The sequence below is a fragment of the Pinus tabuliformis genome, chromosome 8, assembly GCF_031772625.1.
Source record: "Pinus tabuliformis cultivar Carrire ecotype Pingquan chromosome 8, CPIR1, whole genome shotgun sequence".
NCBI lineage: Eukaryota > Viridiplantae > Streptophyta > Pinopsida > Pinales > Pinaceae > Pinus > Pinus tabuliformis.
The window spans coordinates 830,348,173-830,354,172 of NC_142294.1; positions in this window are offsets into that span (position 1 = coordinate 830,348,173).

Genomic DNA, 6,000 nt, shown 5'->3' on the forward strand with positions numbered 1-6,000 from the left:
CAGATTTGTTTTGATGAATTGTACAATCGAATATTGACGCCAATTTATGGATCATATTGATATTAGAGCCAAGTTTCATTGGGTATATTGTGGAGGTTATATAAATTATGGTGTAGATTTGCAACTGCTCATGAAGTTTTAATCAAAATCATAAGACACAAACCTACTCTACTACTCTACAAAAGTTAATTCACAATTTAGAAGAAAAATTTCAGAAATGTAATAAGAAATAATGCACATGCACACATTATTTTTCCCAGGGAAAGAAATATGCTAAAAACCCCAATGCATGCTTGCATTAATATGATGAATAGAGTTGTCCTACAATTTCTTTGCTTAGCTAAGCACAACCTACAAGTGAATAACCTCTCTCTCTCCTCACTGAGAATCTATAGCCCAAACTTAGTTAATTTTTGTCTCTTCTTTAGCCCCTATTTCCTTACACAATTCGTGATAAATTAGGCCCCTATCGTTTAGGAATTTCTCCAAAATGTATTGCATAATTCCCAAGGTTTATTATCTGATTGCATGCAACACCTGTACACTCAAGACTAGTCTACAAATAATGTTACACTACCTTGGAATATCCAAGACAATAGGGAACTCAAATTTTTTGCATGCACTAGCTATTTTGGGTTGATTGATCTGTTAACCAGATGATCATTGAGTTTGATTGAAGTCCCACTACACGACTAACATTCCACTAATTCCTCCAACAGTTGGAACTAGTTTAACTGAAAGCAACTTGAGATAATTGACTTTTTTTCCTACAAATTAGCAATCACACATGCTTAACTAAACTCTAATTCCTTCAACTCGAATTTCTTGAGTAAACTAGGTGATAAAAGCCATGTCAAACAAGTTAACTACATCCAAGTTGTTTACTGATGTGGAAATTTGATTTTTCTCAATTTTCTCAAGGAAAAATCAAATTGAGAATTTCTTGCTGCATTTTTCAACTCTCCCTCTCAGCAAGAAAGGCATTATCAACCACCCCTATCCTGCACTCAGGGAACTCAAACTTCCCTATTAACAAGGCCTTGTGTAAATTTCAGCATCTTGTTCCTCTGTCAGTGTTTTGAAGAATTTGGTATCTACGGATAAATACCAATTCCCTAGATAAGTAGCCATATCTAGAACAACAGTTTAAATCACTTTAGCCTTTTCCTATAAGCAACAGACAAGACAAAGAAGATGAGAAGACCTATTTGTAGTTCCGATTTCCTCTTTTCTCCTTTGTATCGATCATGTCGCTCCTTATTGTACTTAACACGCTTGAGAAGTACCTGTAAACACAAACAGAAGACAAATAACCGATCAAAGAAAAAGATCTATTGAATACAAGTAAATGGAATCAGATACATTTCACACATATAAGCATCATATGACAATACAAACATATGGGAGAAAGGTTCAAATACTTTATTGAATAGAAGAAGGAATTACAACCATTGTGTCTGATTCAAATTCATTCCTCCAGCTTGGATCCCATCCACATCATATCAAAAGCATGACAAACTTGTAGCATTACAATACTTTCTTCAAAGCCAATTCTCATAGCAACATTATCTCCTTACAATTCAACATAGTCCAGCCCTTGATCACTTAGATGAGTGGTCAATTTATAGGGATATGAAGGAGGTTTTGTCATAAATGGTGGTATTGAATGGCCTTACATACTTAGAATTAGTTCCATGGAGGAAGGGATGAGAGGATAGGATGCATCTTAACTCATTCCTCATCCATTTTTGAGCTCATGTGATTTTATAAGTGAGGGAACCTTCTAGATGACTCCAAAAGATAAGAATATTCCCCAAATCCTATGTGAATTTTGCTCAAACTCGCCCAGTGTAGGTGAAAGGGGGCCTAAGTGCTCTGCAGATCACCCTGGCATGGACTTAACTGCTCTACAGTGCACCCTTACATGGGCCTACCTGCGCTGGTCCCTCTATAGGCTATTTCAGGTTGTCTTTGTTGGGTTGTGTTATATTCTTTCCACGACTAACCCACGTAGTGAATCGAGGGGTTAGAGGGGGGGCGGAGCCCACCCTTCGTTGCACCGATTGCGCAATGGGGGGGTCACAGGGGGCTTTGAGGGGGGCGGGTAGCCCCCCTCTATGTGGTCCGGGGCAGCGCCCCGGGAAATTTTTTTTTGGACCCTATATTAGGTTGGGCAAACCTACCTATGGTTTTCGGTCCATGGTTTTGGACGTGATGGTTTTCGGTCCATGGTATTGAATGCTTCGGCATGTATAAATATGTATTGTAACATTGAAAGGAATATAATGAAAAATCAAGCTGGTAGTCCCGGTTTTGGGATCCAGGGGAAAATCTCTATGTATATGTGTTTTATGTGTTATTCTTTCGCATTGTTTATTTTCTGTGTTTTAGAATTCGTATGCAGGTAATTTCTGTACAGGGTTAAAACCTACATTTGGTATCAGAGCTGTTTTGGCTTCAAGGGGATGCCTTTGTTGCTGAGGGGTTTCGCTCGGCCTGTGGTAGACCCTGTTCAGTGGGAGATCTGCGAGATCGATTCTGGTGGTGAAAGAAGATGGTGAGTAGCAGAAAGATAGAGACCGAGAAGTTCAATGGTCAAAATTTTGAGTTGTGGAAACTCAAGATGGAGCATCTGTTGGTGGATAAAGATCAGTGGATCGCGGTAGATCCAGGTACTAAACCAACGGGAGTGACTGATGAAGAATGGAAGAAGTTGGATCTGAAGGCAAAGAGCACAATACGATTGTGTGTCTCAAATTCAGTATTGCTGAATGTATCAGGGGAAGCTACAGCGAAGGCTTTGTGGGACAAGTTAGGGACTTTGTACCAATCTAAGTCTCTAGTGAATAAATTGTTCCTATGGAACAATTTGTATAACCTGAGGATGAAAGATGGAGACTCGGTTACAGAGCATCTGAACGCATTTAATACTATGGTAAGTCAGTTAGCGTCTATTGATATTAAAATTTTAGATGAAGATAAGTGCATCAGTTTGTTGTGTTCTCTACCAGATTCGTGGGATAGTCTGGTTATTGCAATAGGTAGCAATGCAACTGCTTTGCAGTTTGATGAAATAGTCTCAGCATTGCTGATGGAGGAGATGAGATGGAAAAATATGGAGAGCCAGAATGGTGATGCCTTGTCTGTACGAGGACGGTCCCAGAATAGAAACAAAAATAAGTCATCGAGTGGGAGATCTAAATCTAGAGGGAGATCTAAATCTCCAGGAAAACCTGTAAAGGTGGTGTGCTGGAAATGCGGAAAGGAAGGGCACTTCAAAAGGGACTGTAAATCTAAAGCTCCTGATAAAGGGAAGGGATCTGATGATGCTCCTTCTGTAGAGGCGAAAACCACCTCAGATGAAGGTGGGGATGTGTACTTGGCTTCTTCAAGTACACATGTAGATCATGAGGCATGGTTGATTGACTCAGGTGCATCCTTTCACTTCACTCCCCATAGAGAGTGGTTCTGCGAGTATGAGAAATACGATGGTGGTGATGTCTTCTTAGGAGATGATAGGAAGGATAGAATCATTGGTCGCGGAAAAGTAAAGTTGAAGTTGCAAGGTGGAAGGGTTAGAACACTTCCGGGTGTTCTGCATATTCATGCATTGGCCAGAAATCTGATTTCTGTAAGCAAGTTGGATGATGCAGGTGTAAAAACAGTGTTCGAGAAGGATACCTACAAGATGGTTCGGGGAGCACTGGTATTGATGCGTGGAGTTCGGACTGGAACTCTGTACAAGCTGCAAGGTAGCACTGTTGTTGATGGGTGCAACAGTTCTGTGGTTCCTGAAAGTGGAGCTGAAAATCTAGTGGTCTATGGAGAGAAGACCATGATGTGGCATCAAAGGCTTGGACATATTGGAGAGAAGGCCTTCGAATACTTCATGGTAAAGGTATGGTAGAAGGTATGAGTAATATCTCTCTGGATTTTGATTTCTGTGAAAATTGTGTATATGGGAAGCAGAATCGGGTGAGTTTCCCCTCTGGTGCTAAGAGGGCAAAACAAATATTAGAGCTTGTGCACAGTGATGTGTTTGGACCTGTGAAGGTTCCATCACTGGGTAAGTCTGTGTACTATGTATCATTTATAGATGACTTCTCAAGGAATACATGGATATATTTCCTTAAGAAGAAATCTGAAGTCTTTGACAGGTTTAAAGAATTTAAGGCTCTGGTGGAAAATCAGACAGAGATGAAGATAAAGGTGGTGAGGACAGATAATGGTGGAGAGTTTTGCAGCAAGGAATTTGAAGAATTCTATAAGAAGTGTGGTATAACACGGCAGAAGACTACTCCATATACACCTCAGCAAAATGGAGTCGCAGAAAGAATGAACAAGACGTTGATGGAAAGGGCAAGAAGCATGCTCAGTGGTGCCGGGTTAGGACAGGAATTCTGGGCAGAGGCGTTGGATATTGCATGTTACTTGGTCAACAGGTCACCTTCATCAGCGTTGGAGGATAAGACTCCACAAGAAGTATGGATTGGTAAGAAACCCTCTCTTTCACATTTGAGGGTATTTTGATGTGATGCATATGTACATGTTCCAAAGGAGAAACGAACCAAGTTGGATAGTAAATCTGAAAAGTGCATCTTTATTGGGTATAAGGATGGTTTAAAGGGTTATAAGCTTTGGAACCCAGTCACACGGAAGGTTGTGTACAGTCGAGATGTGGTGTTCAGAGAGGTAAAAGATGTTATTAAACATGAAGTCCAACCAAAGGAACTTGAGAAGATAGAGTTTGAGCTAAAGGAGGAAGAATCAGTCTCTGCAGCAGAAGAGGAATCAAAAGATGAAGAGCCACAAACTCCGGCTGTGAGAAGATCAGTTTGAGAAAGAAGGCAGCCAAAAAGGTATAGTCCTTCTACTTTCTGTTCAAATTTTGCTTTGTCTATTACTAATGATGATCCCAGAATTGTGAAGGAAGCAGTAGATTCAGAGGATGGAAAACTCTGGAAAGAGGCCATGGTTGATGAAATGGCATCTTTGCACAAAAATGAGGCTTGGGATCTGGTGGAGTTGCCGGCTAGAAGGAAACCCATTGGTGGAAAATGGGTGTTCAAAAAGAAGACAAATGCAGAAGGGAAGGTGGAGAAATACAAAGCTCGGTTGGTAGAAAAAGGTTATTCCCAGGTGCCAGGAATTGATTTTGGTGATATTTTTTCTCCTGTTGCCAAGGTGACTTCTATTAGGTTACTTTTATCTGTTGCTGCTGCTTTTGATTTTGAGGTAGAACAGATGGATGTGAAGACAACATTTCTTCATGAGGATTTGGAAGAGGAAATCTACATGAAGCAACCTGAAGGCTTTGCGATGAAGGGTAAGAAAGAACTAGTATGCAAGTTAAAGAAGTATCTGTATGGGTTAAAACAGTCACCAAGGATGTGGTATCATAAATTTTATACATTTATACGGGGACTTGGCTTCACCAAAAGCAAAGCAGATCGCTGTGTTTATTTTAAATTAATTGGTGACCATGTTATTTATTTGGTCTTGTATGTGGATGATATGTTGCTGGTTGGAAATGACAAAGAAATTATCCAGAATTTGAAGACCCAATTGTCCTCCAAATTCGACATGAAAGATCTTGGTGCTGCTAACTATATTTTGGGCATGGAAATTAAAAGAGATTGGGCAAAGAGGAAGCTCTAGTTAAACCAGAGGAAGTATGTTGAGACAATACTGCAGAGGTTTAATATGCAGGATAGTAAACTGGTGAAGGTTCCTATTCCTGTAGGTGTGAGGTTATCTGCTGAACAGTGTCCCAAGACACAAGAAGAGGAAGAGGACATGTCCCGTGTTCCATATGCGAGTGTAGTCGGTAGCCTGATGTATGCAATGGTCTGTACTAGACCAGACATTGCACATGCAGTGGGAGTATTGAGCAGGTTTATGTCAAAACCAGGGAAGGAGCACTGGACAGTAGTGAAGCGAGTTTTCAGGTATTTGCGTGGCACTAGTGATTATGGTTTGTGCTACCATGGAAGACCAAGA